Source organism: Phoenix dactylifera, chromosome 6, assembly GCF_051530095.1.
Source record: "Phoenix dactylifera cultivar Ajwa chromosome 6, Ajwa_hap1_PhDact_Kaust_v1.1, whole genome shotgun sequence".
NCBI lineage: Eukaryota > Viridiplantae > Streptophyta > Magnoliopsida > Arecales > Arecaceae > Phoenix > Phoenix dactylifera.
In genome coordinates, this window is record NC_143195.1 from 6,980,001 (window position 1) to 6,994,064 (window position 14,064).

At 41.2% G+C, this 14,064-nt stretch overlaps 1 protein-coding gene across 1 annotated transcript in view; it reads right to left on the minus strand.

Annotated features, from left to right (window-relative positions):
• Positions 1-14,064, minus strand: part of LOC103697087 (brefeldin A-inhibited guanine nucleotide-exchange protein 2-like) — a 30,706-nt gene that overhangs the window by 2,288 nt on the left and 14,354 nt on the right. The gene's annotated exons all lie outside the window — the stretch shown is intronic.

Below are 14,064 nucleotides of genomic sequence, written 5' to 3' on the forward strand. Positions count from 1 at the left end.
ATGTTTAGGATTAGAACCATCACTTGACCTAAAAAACATGTCTTTGCCAAATTTATTAAAATCTAAAGTCACCAGATTTTTTTACAGAAAATTGCATACAAGTAACATCTAGATGCAGCATAAGGTCATTGTCAGCTTGCACTTAGAATCCATTAAAATATGTAAAATTTCAGGTATACCTCATGCAGAGGCCGAGAATTTAATTCTACAACTTGAGCAACCAATCTACATAATATTCTTGTCAGATGACTTACCACACCACCTAAAAAATTCTGCTGACTAAAGCAACCAACAATATGAGCAAGTTATTTCACCTCCAAGAAATAGTATGGCGCTTCTAAGACAAGCAAACATGTATTTTGGGAGCACTACAAAAATCTGCCTTACACAGTTGGTAATAGTGAGGGAAAAAACTATCAAGGTTCAAAATATCAAGGTACTGGGGCATGCTAATGAGGGGACGGTATGGTATGGATCAAGTATCAAGGATTGTGCTGACAAAAGGTATCGATGGATGTGCAAAGATAGAGCCATTATGCCCTCAGTACACCTTTTTGGATTATTCTGAAATTTACATAATATTTGGGCATAGGTTTCAGGATATGCCCCAAAACCTCAAAAACTATTGACTTGATCCTGGATTCATGCTCTAATGAATGAAACCAACAATCAAACAACAATTAGTCCTCATTTGTGAAAAAAAAATCCCCCATAATTCTTTTCAATTAAACATAAAATTCCACTTGGATTTTTTGGAGAACTAAGGAATAAGAAAGAGAGGACAGAGAAGATTTACCCAACTCTAATGATCTTGTAGCCCCAAAAATCAAAAAAAATACTTTGATCCTATATGCCAATCTCCCTAGGCTGTCTTCCCTTCTCTCTCACTTCATTTGCAACTCCATATGGTGAACAATTTGAGAATAGGTTGTTTAGTCATCATGAGCCATGGCAACACTCAGTTCAAGGCCAATTCCGGCTCAATTCGAGGCAAATGGATCTCAATCCACTCTAAACTGCTTGATGTGGGGTCAGTTTGAGCAATTTGGGTGTGGCTTAGTTGGTGGTATTTGGCAATCGATGCCCCCTTGTACCATCAAGGCATTAGCACAATACATATAACTGCATACATATCGTATCAACGAATTTTTCAGACCTTGGTATGCTTGGAGGCAAATTGTGGGATGTGGCTATACTTAAACAGATTACACCAGGTATTTAAAATAAGATTAACTTCGATTAACTAACCAATAGACCCTAAAATAAGGAATGGGCCAACAATATATATCAAGCTTAACACCATCCCTCATTGGCGGCCTGAACCATGCATTTGGAGGTACCACAATGTCTTAAAATGAGTCAAGATAACAAATGTAATGACTGGAATGAGTCGACATAATGACCATGTTAAATTAAATAAACAATTAGTATAGGAGGGATTCGAACTCCTGACCTCCAGCAAACCTAAGCTCTGATACCATGTTAATTAACAAATTGACCCAAAAGCTTAAATTGATAAGGAATGGGTCAACAATGAATATCGAGCTTAACAATGTCCCTCTAGATTAGTTGAAGATTTGGTTTAGTTGTACTATTTTTCCCCTTCAAAGAACTTAAAATACAACATATCTTTATAACAAAGGTGAACAATGTTTAGAGTGCAAGTGATGAAGAGGCATGCGACTTCATGATGGCAATAAACAAAGATATATTCCAAAAGTAGGAAAGAAAAAGTAGCTAAAGAGAGTCTCCTAGTCAAGGATCATGCTAACTCTCTAGAAACTTCTTCATTTGGGAGAACCATCATTCAACTTCGCAAATCATCTTATTAATTGATCTATTCTACTTAGTCAAATGTATTGAATTCTACTTGATCATACATCGGTCGTTCCACCATGCACACTTTTCCAAAGGACAATTAAATTCAGACTCCCAAAGATTAAGCAGGATAATTTCCCCAAGCATTTTGTAGAGTTGGATATGTTATTGACAGTGCTTGGAGAATGGAGATGGCACTATATAATCAGTCATATAATTGAGAATATCTTAAAGAAATTCACTAGAGAATTTGGATACAATAAAACCATCAAATTATGGACAACTAATGCATATCTTTTTTCTTAATTGGTGACTAAAAAGATGTCAAGATTACAATGATCTAAGGGCCAAGACATCCTTTAGAAGCACCATGGAGCTTCAATACAGAGCAAGGTCTTCGTTCATTTAAGAGCATCCAAAACCACCATCAAATGTATACTGGTAGACAGGAGATGAAATCATTTTAGCGAACTCTCGTGTCATATGGATCCATATAATGATGGGATATGGCATAACATTCCACAATAAGACAACATCATTAAAAAACCTACTTATTATTAAAATAACAACGAAAATTTCCAATCCAATCTTATTCAACTCATGTAGAGTCCCCATATGGCAAAAGCAAATGATAGTGAACCAAAAACTTCTTTAAAAAAAACAGGGTCAGAGGATTCGAGTGGTGGATAATAAAAAGAATATTCACAATTGGAGATCCCATAAATATGTGTTCAACAATAACAAGAACTATCAATTAACAATGTTATAGAAAGATTGTAAATGGTAGACAGGAGTCCAATGAGAGGTCAAGGTGACCCAAAATATCAAATTCAAAAAATAATAAATATAAGGGGAAATCTTTTAATAGCAAAAGATGAAACATATCAATAAGATGTAAGTTAGTAGAAAGTACCAACTCGAAATCATTCAATACCATTATATAAGTTGGCCTTAATGGGTTTTCTAAAGTGAGGTATGTGGCTACATATGTGGATGCTACTGAATAGGCAGCCCCCTTAGCATTATGTGGTTATATAATGCAGCCCACTTTTACGTGGATTTAAGAAAGTGGGTGATCAAGACAGATATAGGTTTTAAGTAGGCTGGATTCAGGTTTTGGGCATGTTGGATCTGAGTATTGTTAACAATGTTACTTTGTTAATAATGTCCAATTTCCCTATCAAGTGCTAGCTCTTAGTTAGGTTATCATTTTTTTTATTATCATTGTTCTGTATCTTCATGTTGTGTTTAAAAAATACAACCACATACACAATAGCATGTGCGCTTGTACCACACTATGCAATCCCTTAAGGCCTTAACTGTCTGCAAACTACTGTTGCCTTCTAAAATACTAATTGATCTTGTCCTCCATACTCCAATGTGATCAAAAACATCAAAGTAGGGGTTTACACGATTAAACTAAAAAAACATTGATGAGATCTTCTCTTTGAGTCCATTAATAAAAAGGAACAACAAACGAAGATCCCTAACCATAAACATCAAGCCTTGCCCCAACCATTCAAGATTGGCTTTATAAATCCTCTTCTACCAAAAATTCCTATTTAAAGCTACCTCTACTGCTATTTAAGCTTTTTCATAACTTTTCTGGAAATCCTTCATGTTACTTGAGGTTTCCTCCTCCCTTTCCTACATTATTCAATAAAGTACTCCTTAATACTAAAAACCCCTTAGTTCTTGGTTGTACATACCAATACCATCTCATAAATTAAGCATCGCTTTGTCCTGAAGTTTTACATCCCCTAGAACACTTCTAATATAATCATTTTTAAATCTGTGCTATTCAAATTGTTCTGTTAAACCCTCTTTAGTGCCCAATATTCTAAGCATTAGAGTATCACAAGACTTGTAATTGTCTTATAAAATTTTCTTCTAAGTCACCAAGGTCTATTTCAATCATATAATACCAAAAGCACCTCTTCACTTTATCCAATCAGCTCTTATTTTATTACACATAACTTCATCTAACTCTACTATTTTGTAAAATATATCTCAAATAGTGAAATATGCAAGCCTTATAATTGTCTTCTAAAATCTTCCTTCAAGTCCCCAAGGTATGTTTTAATTGTTAATACTAAAAACGCCTCTCCGCTCTATCCAATCGGCTCATATTTTATTATATATAACTTCATCTAACTTTATTATTTTGTAAAATAGATGTCAAATAACAAAATCAACTGAAGGATAGCTTGTCCATCGATCTTCGCTAGATCTAAGAGTAAAAAACCCAAAAACTGAGTAGACGATGAATGATTTTGAAACAAGGAGGTTAAGAAAGAAAAGATCGAGAGGAAGAGGAAAGGATGTCACCAGTGGATGGACTCGCTATTCATGAGTGACCTCCATGCCACATGGAGAAACAGCCAACTGAGAGACTAGGCCTTTGGATCCACACACCAAGGTGCTCAGAAGGACACCAGAGAAGCATACAAAGGGAAGCAGCAGCCACAAAGAACAAAACAGCATCAGATCTACCTTTTGTACAGCCCTAGACCCTCTTAATAGTTTTCTAGGGTTCCTAGATCAATTAAGATATGCTATTGGAAGAGAAGGGAATAGGAGGCATAAAACTCAGAGAAAGTGGAATAGGATTTGTCGGCCAAAGAAAGAAAAGGTGGGCCCTTCCTAGCCTGTATGGAAGCAAGAAAGAAGAGGAGACACCTGTATGCTCAAAAAAAAAAAAAAAAGAAAGAAAGAAAAGCGTACGGTTTGATGGAGAGGCATTAGGCATGGGCCACGTGAGCTCCAAGTAGTTTACCGGAAGTTATGTCTTGGTCCGAGTGGGGATAGCATTTCTCTTCTGCATGTCTATGGAGTTTTGAAAAATCCGCCGGTCTAGGGTTTCTTTTCAATCTTAATCACCCTAATCAATCCTAGCCACCCAATCTTGGTTTCTTTAAATCTAGAACATCTAGTCCTAGGTTTGGTGCTCCCTAATTTTATTAATTATACCTGCAATGTCATTCAGTCACTTAGTCTTCATGTAACTTGCATGTGATGACTAAAGTGGGCATGGACACCCCCCATACAAGCTAAAATAGACTAAAACTAGCCCAAATCATGTCCAATTGATGCATCAGAGGTTGTGTTAAAAAGCTAAAACAAAAGATAGTCGAAATAGACAAGCTTGGCCCGAGGGGCATCACAAAATAAAAAATAAATGAAATATTATATGCTAACCTACAACACCCTCTATCCCCAAACACCTTGGATTCAACCTGTTTCTAACCCCCCCCCCCCCCCACCCCAAGAAAAAAAAAAATCCCTCAATCAACCAATTACCATCATATATTGTTGTCACCTCTTTAGACAACTGCAGCAAATTCCCCCGTTCCAATGGTCCCATCCACGTTCTCTTCCTTTTCTGCTCCCAAGTTACCAACCACCAACATCCACCTCTGAGTTTTTACAACCAATAACTGTCCTACTACACCCGTTCTCAAATAAAGCTCAACCCCTTCTCTTCAACACCTTCTCTCTATTTGCCACCTCCACACAAGTTCCTATGCTCAAAAACCACATTCAACACCACCACCATTGCCAACTTTGGCTAAGATCCATTACCCAAAGCATTGCAAGGGAAGCCACCAATGGGATATCACTTGAGATCCTACCACTAGTCACCTCAAGCAGCAACCTTAAATCCATCACCCAAACAAGGAACCTATTGAAGAAGTCTTGAGGAAGAGCGGAAGGTGGTAGAGACAAGGGGAAAGCAAAGAAGATGAGGAATGGATGTTTTGACAAGATAAGGCACTCAACCAAAGGCAATTGAGTGCCCAAATGGAGAGAGGTAAGCAGTAAGGAGCTGAAGGCAAGATGAATGACTTGGAGGTGGCTGAAAGTGTTGGCGCTGTGCGGAAGCGTGTGGATCCCTGATATCCGCTAACCTAGAGCGTCCCCTAGGGCGTCAGGCCGTGTGGGGAAAGAAGGAAGAAGAGATGAAGAATCACAAACACAAACTAGGATTTTCGTGGAGAAGAAGAGGAAGAGAAGAGAGAACGTGGGAGAAAGTTTTCTGGCGGCTCTTATTTCTCCAGGAAATAATACAAGTGATAACCATAAAACTGATTACATCAAGCCTTTATATAGGTTCTCAATTTTAGTCTAATCCCAAGCCAACTCAATCTCCCCCTAAGCCACATTAGAAAGCACTCAACCCAAGTCCATGACTTACATGCTCTCTTCCCTTGAGTCTAAACCTAGCCCAAGAATGACTTAGACCCTTAGGAACATAAATCATGAAGTCCCTAAGCTAGTCAAAGACCAAAAATTTCCGTCATTGACTGAATAGCACGCCTGGCACGACGTTTGAGTCGACCCCTGCATATCAGGGTCGACCCCAATACTTCAGGGGTCGACCCTTCCTTCACTGGGGTGGACCCCAGGAGTCGACCCCTGACTGTTAGGGGTCGACCCCACCTAAGACTGACAGAGAAATGCTCTCTGTCGTCTCCTTATGACTTTTTGGGGTCGACCCTTCCTTCACCAGGGTCAACCCCCGCTCTTCATGGTCGACCCCAGCTTTCCATGAGTCGACCCCAGCCTTACAGAAACTGAATTTTGAGCTGGTTTTTCTTTGGATGCACCACACATGAGCCTACAATCTCCACCTTGGCGCTCCAAAGCCTCTGCAAGCTTCTCCTAGTCCATTAATCCCATCAACGTCACACACCTAAGGAAGCCATCCCTTGGAAGAGTCTTGGTCAGTGCATCTGCCAGGTTCTCCTTCGTATGAACTTTGGCTAGCTCCACTTCATGTTCTTCCACCAACTTCCTAATCCTGTGGTACCTCATGTCAATATGTTTGGTCCTCGCATGAGAGACCGAGTTTTGAACCAAACATAATGCACTCTGGCTATCACAATGCACCCTGACAGCCTCCTGTGCAAATCCCATTTCCAATGCCAATCCTTTCAACCATAGAGCTTCCTTGGCAGCTTCTGTGATGCCAATATACTCCGCTTCCGTTGTAGACAATGCCGTGATTGATTGCAAGCTTGATCTCCATGCACTGGACCTCTATTCAAGCAAAACACATAACATGTGGTAGAACGCCGTGTGTCCATGTCTCCTCCGTAATCCGCATCCACAAAACCAATCATCCGGCTCTGGTTCTCCTTGATCATGTTGGAATTCTTCTCCTTGCTACCTTCCTGTCCATAGCAAATACCAACTCCAACTATGCCCACCAAGTATCTAAAAACACCTTTCAGTGCTCTCCAATGCTCCTTGCCAGGGTTAGCCATGAACCTGTTGACTTGGCTAACTGCATGTGCAAGATCTGGTCTACAACAGACCATGGCATACATCAAACTCCCAACTCCTGAAGCATATGGAATGCTCTTCATCTCAGCTTCCACCTCAATCTGTGATAACATTGTCTTCGAAAAACTGACATGACCAGCTATTGGTAATGCCGCCGGTTTCGCTCCATCCATGCCATATCTCCGCAATACCTTTCTGATGTAACCTTCCTGAGATAAATACAGCATTTTCTTGGTTCTATCCATGAGAATCTCCATGCCTAGAATCTTCGTGGCTGGACCCAAATCCTTCATCTCAAATTTTCGAGATAAAGCTACCTTTAAGTCTTCCACAATTCCTCTACTCTTGCAAGCAATCAGCATGTCATCTACATACAAGAGTAGATATGATCTAGACTCATCCTTAAGAGTTTTCACATAGACACAAGGGTCATACTTTCATCTGGTCATGCCAATGCTCCTCACATATATGTCGAACCGCAAGTATCATTGCCTTGATGATTGCTTCAACCCATAGAGTGATCTCTGTAGCAAACAGACCTTTCCTTCTGACCCTAGCTCACCAAACCCCTTTGGCTGCTCCATATAAATCTTCTCCTCCAAATTCCTATGGAGGAAGGCTGTTTTAACATCCATTTGCTCCAACTCCAAATCCTGGATGGCAACAATGCTCAACAGCATCCGAATAGAAGTATGTCGAATAACTGGGAAGAATACTTCATTATAATCAATACCCTCCTTCTGGGAGTATCCCTTAGCCACTAACCTGGCCTTGTATCTGATGCCTTCTCTATCTGAAAGTCCTTACTTGCATTGGAACACCCACTTGCATCCAATAGGCTTCTTTCCACTTGGCAACTGCACCAACCGCCAAGTCTGATTTTTCTGGAGAGACTGCATCTCCTCTGCCATAGCTTGGACCCACCTATCGCTATCCTGGCGTGCCACTGCCTCCTTATAGGTCTCCAAATCTCCATTCACAGCAACCAATGCATAAGACATGGTTTCGCCAAAACCATACCTCTCCGACTGCCTCACAATCCGCTTAGGCTTGTGCAGTGCGACTCCGATGCTTCTGCTGGGATCTTGTTCCTCCCTTTGCACATCTCGTCTCCGAGTTAGCATCTCGCTCCTCTTCACATGTGGAGGCACCTCTGACTGGTGCTCCACCTGAATTTCATGCCCTTTTGGTGCACTTGCAAAAAGTAAAACTGAATAAGAAGTTAGCTGTCCAACCCTGTCCAGTTGGTTCTCCCCCGCTCTTCTTTCACCCTTTGCATCTTTAGGACTGAATTCTCATCAAAGACCACATCCTTAGTGATAGTAGTCTTTTTCTCCAAGGGATCCCACAGCCGATAACCCTTGACTCCATGCGAATATCCTATGAACACCATTTTTCGTGACTTGGCATCCAACTTGCTCCGCTCACTGGGATCAATGTGCACAAATGCCGTGCACCCAAATACTCTAAGATGGCCAACCTCCACCTTCTTTCCAGATCATAGCTCCTCTGAAATCCTCCCATCTAGCTTTGTATGAGGAGATCGATTCACCAAGTAGCAAGCTGTGTCTACTGTGTCCACCGAAAACACCTTGGGAAGCCCTGCCTGCAATCTCATACATCTAGCTTTCTCCATGAGAGTCCTGTTCATCCTTTCGGCCACCCCATTCTGTTGAGGAGTCTTCCTCACTGAAAATTGCCTCTTGATCCCACAATCTTCGCAAAATTTCAGAAACTCCTTACTTGTGAATTCGCCACCATTGTCGGACCGCACACACTTCATGCAGCATTCCTTCTTTTTTTCTACCTCCACCCTCCAGGCTTTGAACTTAGAGAAGAACTCACTTTTTCCTCAAGAAGTACACCCAAACTCTCCTTGAAAAGTCATCAATAAGAGTTAGAAAATATCTTGCCCCATTCCTGGCTATGACCGGGGCCGATCTCCAAACATCCGTGTGCACTAACTCCAGGGGACCACCGCTGCGTGTAGTACTGGTAGAAAACTTCACCCTATGTTGCTTCCCTAACTGGCAAGGCTCACACACCTCTGGAACTCCTCCATCCAGATCCGATATCAGTCCATCTTTGCTCAGCATCTTCATACCACGATCTCCCATGTGGCCCAAGCGGTAATGCCACAAACGATATGCTTTCTGCTGGCCCTGTACCACTGCTGCTGTTTCGGATCCCCCACAAACCACGGACCAAGGTTCGCCGTACCGGTACCGAACCCCGTACCGGTGCCGCACTAGCATAAGCGTACCGAATGTCGGTACGGTACGGTACGCGGTACGTCAGGCGTACTGACACTGGCGTACCGATACCGGTATCCATCGATACGGGTACGGTACGCTCGATACCGACCTGTACCGATCGGTACAGCATACCATGCCACCGATCCTTCCATCCTGTACAAATTATTCTCCAACCTCCTTCCCTTCATCACAACTATAGCTCCTGTGGATATATTCAAAATATCACTCCTGCAACGGCAACTAAAGCTGTAACCGTTCTTCTCCAAGTAGCCAAGTGACACTAGATTCTTTTTCAGACCCGGAACGTGCTTTACATTGGTAAAAGTCCGCACCATCCCATCAAACATCCTCACCTTGATGGTCCCAATGCCGGCCACCTTGCAAGGATGATCATCTCCTAATGTCACACCCCCCTCATCGATTTTGGTGTATGTAGCAAACCAAGACCGATTTGGTATGTAGTGATGAGAGCAGACTGAATCCATTGTTCAGATATCCGTGTTGATCCTGTGATCATCCGAAACTACCAAAAGGTCATCCTCCACCTTGAGATCAGCCACGGCATTGATTGAATCCTTGCCATTCTTCTCTCCCTGAAGCTTCTTCCAAAGCGGACAATTCCGCTTCAAGTGTCCTGCTTCATTGCACTTGTAGTATCTGAACTCTTTTTTGCCTTTCTTGGACTTTGATCGTCCCCTTTGCTTACTCCGTTCCTTCCCTCTTCCAGGCCTCTCTCCGACAGTAAGACCTTCCTGAGGAACTCCATCCTTTGTCAATCTTTCTCTTTGCTCATTGGACCTTAGCACAGGAATTGTCTTCATAATTCAGCGTCTCCTTCTTATACAGCAAAGTAGTAACCAAAAGATCATAAGAACCTGGCAGCGAGCAAAGCAAGAGTAGAGATCTATCCTCCTCTTCCATCTTCACCCCAAGGGTCTGCAAGTCATTGCAAACCTGGTCAAACCTCTGAATATGAAGAACAATATCTCCACTTTCATGCATCCGAAGGCTGTACAATTGTTTCTTCAACATCAACTTGTTGCATATATTCTTCCCCATATACATGGTATGCAACTTTGTCCATAATCCCTTGGGTGTCTTCTCCTCTAAAACGCTGTACAAGGCTGAATCCGCCAAGCATCCTCTGATGGCAGCGCAAGCCCTTTTCTCCAAAAAAAACCATTTCTTATCTGTCATAGCCTCCGGCCTGTCCTCCAAGGCCGAATCCAGATAGTTTTGCACCAAGAGATCCTCCACCCGGACCTTTCACATAGAGAAGCTTTCCTTTCCATTAAACTTCTCAAACTCCACCTTCATATTATTGTTCATGGTTGGCCAGACCACAATCACAAATAAACACAAATCTGATTTGAGAAATCACCTTGAAGGGAGATAAGCGGACTGTTTTCCTCTTGATGTCATTCCTTCGTTTCTTCTTTCCTACGCCAAAACCTCGCTCTGATACCAATTGTTGGCGCTGTGCGGAAGCGTGTGAATCCCTGATATCCGCTAACCTAGGGCATCCCCTAGGGCGTCAGGCCGCGTGGGGAAAGAAGGAAGAAGAGATGAAGAATCACAAACACAAACTAGGATTTTCGTGGAGAAGAAGAGGAAGAGAAGAGAGAACGTGAGAGAAAATTTTCTAGCGGCTCTTATTTCTTCAGGAAATAATACAAGTGATAACCCTAAAACTGATTACATCAAGCCTTTATATAGGCTCTCAATTTTAGTCTAATCCCAAGCCAACTCAATCTACCCCTAAGCCACATTAGAAAGCACTCAACCCAAGTCCATGACTTACATGCTCTCTTCCCTTGAGTCTAAATCTAGCCCAAGAATGACTTAGGAACATAAATCATGAAGTCCCTAAGCCAGTCAAAGACCAAAAATTCCCATCATTGACTGAATGGCACACCCGGCATGGCGTTGGAGTCGACCCCTACATATCAGGGGTCGACCCCTCACAGACAGGGGTCGACCCCTCCTTCACTGGGGTCGACCCCTGACGACAGAAAACAGCTCTCTGTCGTCTCCCTGTGACTTCCTGGGGTCGATCCTTCCTTCACTGGGGTTGACCCCTAACAGTCAGGGGTCGACCCCACCTGAGACCGACAGAGAAGTGCTCTCTGTCGTCTCCCTGTGACTTCTTAGGGTCGACCCTTCCTTCACTGGGGTCAACCCCAGCTCTTCATGGGTCGACCCCAGCTTTCCATGAGTCGACCCCAGTCTTGCAGAAACTAAATTTTGAGCTGGTTTTCCTTTGGATGCGCCACACATGAGCCTACAGAAAGTGCCATCATGAGTTAAAGCTGTAAGTAGGGGGGCAGGGTTGCAACAATAGGGAAAGACCAATTAGGGGAGGAAAAAATTAAGGGTCATGTTATTATTTTAAAAGCTAAAAGCATGATTAAAAAATTAGAAGTATTTGAGGCTACATACTCTCAAAGAGTAACCTAGGGTAACTATATATGTGGGAATGCATCTTAAATTTATCTAGTTTGAAACAGAGATCTAAAATCCAAGGAATAAGGACTGTTGACATGATTCAGACAAATCTTTACAACAAAATTAACTATAGCTAATGCACTAAAGCAATGCAAATCATTGACATCAAGAATAGATTCGGTTTGATCTTGTCATTTGATGTAACTCATCTTTTATTTCTCTTTAATTCAGGGTTAGTGAGTCGAGAGTGTGTATAGCTGAAATTAGAAGATCTCAAAGTTGTATAAGAGTTAGATAAGATGTTGTGTTACGACCCAAATATATAGACACGTCAGCCTATCTGGACAAGTTACGGGGCCCATTAAGCAAGTCGGGCCACTAAGATAGAGGCAGGCAAGAGAGAGGAGCACATGCCCCCATTTCTTTCTCAAGTTTGGGCATCCGTACACCCTAGGGTTCATACCTTTTTCCCTCTTCTACTAGTTAAGGCGCACGTGCAAAACACATGTGGTTGCTAAAAATTTTAATCATAGGGTAATTCAACTATGTTATAAATTTCAAATGATCCAAAATTAATGAAAGAATAATATTTGGAGAAAAATGGTTATAGCGAGCCAAGAGTTGTAATAGCCAAATTTGTAAAGCTAAAGAGTTTCTAGAATTACAATTTCGATCTGGTAAAGAAAAGATTGCCAGGTAGGAAGATTGGCAAGGAATCCTAGTGATCATAGACCTAGGATTGGAAAGCATGCTGAGGTTAAGAGTGGGGATACCGTTTAGGTTAAAGCATACAGAGGGGTTGGGAACCTAAGCAGGAAGCATGGCCATGCAAGGGTCCTAGCAATAACATGCTTAGAATTAAGAAGAGAGTGCCAAGGTTAAGAATAGGAGTGGCAATTGTGTCGACTTGGGTCATGTCGGATAGGGGTTGTGGTGGATACAAGTTGGGTCAGAAATGGGTCAGGTAAAATATATGTTAACCCAAATCAATCTGTTTATTAAACGGGTCAAAAAATCCAAAATCGAATCCAACCTCTTTATTAAAGAGGTAACCCAACCCAATCCGCATGACCCATCTAATAAGGAAGTGGAATCAGATTAAGTAGGTTAAGTGGGTATTAAATGGATTAAACATGTCTTTAATGGGTCAGATCACAACCAGGCCTAACTATTAAATGGGTCAAAATGGGTTAAATGGGATAGAACTGTAAACATGAATCCAAATGGGTTAAAACAGGTCAATCTATTTATGACCCAAATCTATTTATGCTAAAGCTGAACTCACTTAAATAGGGTCCGTTGGAGGTCAGGTTGGTTGGTCGAGTCATACCACTCCTTGTTAAAAGCAAGGACACCGTTAAACAAAAATCCTATTAAGGGTATTATGAGAATTGAAAAGTTGGAAAATATTCCCACTTTTGTATGCTATTGGGATTAAAGAAATGGACATATCCTAGATGTGTTAAGGGATTATAAATAGGTTAGTATTCCTTTTCTTATTAAAGTTTTCTATTTGGAATATAGTAGCAATCTTGGAGATGGAATAAAAGACAAGGGCTTTCTTTCTTCTTCCTTGGCATATGGGTCCTCTTTTTCTCGTTTCTTTTTTCACTCTACAATTCCCTTAATGCACTCTCTTCATTCTTATTATTCTCCCTCACTATTAGTTTAATTTGTTGTAGTCTACTAACATTATACCTTACAATTCCTGTTCAACATTAACCAAAAGTTCTCTAATTCCATTTTAAAATCTTTGCTGGCTGCATGCTATTAAAGGCTTATTGCTCAACTGATGTGTGATTTATGCAAGGTTTTCATTCTTCAATATGTACTGGAATTTCAAGACAACAATAAAGTCCTCTCTCCGTTCAATCATCCTTCCAATTTCTTTCTTCTGCTTCCTACCCATATTCATTTTCTTCTTGTTCTCTCTCTTAGGGCCTGTTTGGTGTCGCTTCTGCTATATAAAAAGAGAAGCAAGAAGCCAAGTTCTCTAGCTTCTTCTAAAAGCATTTTTTGACTTTTTTCTTCTTGTAGAAGCACTTTTCCAATAATGTTAGTAAACATTATTTTTTCAAAAAGTGTCCAATATTATTACCAAACACTAATTTTTTTCAGAAAGTGCTTTTTTCCTTTGAAAATAACAAAAAAGAAACTTTTTTTAAGCAAAACCAAACACACCCTTTCTCTGCTTTTTCTGCCACATAAGAACTAGTTGGCATTAGCCTTAGTATAGGGTAGACAATTTGCTTTTCCTTGG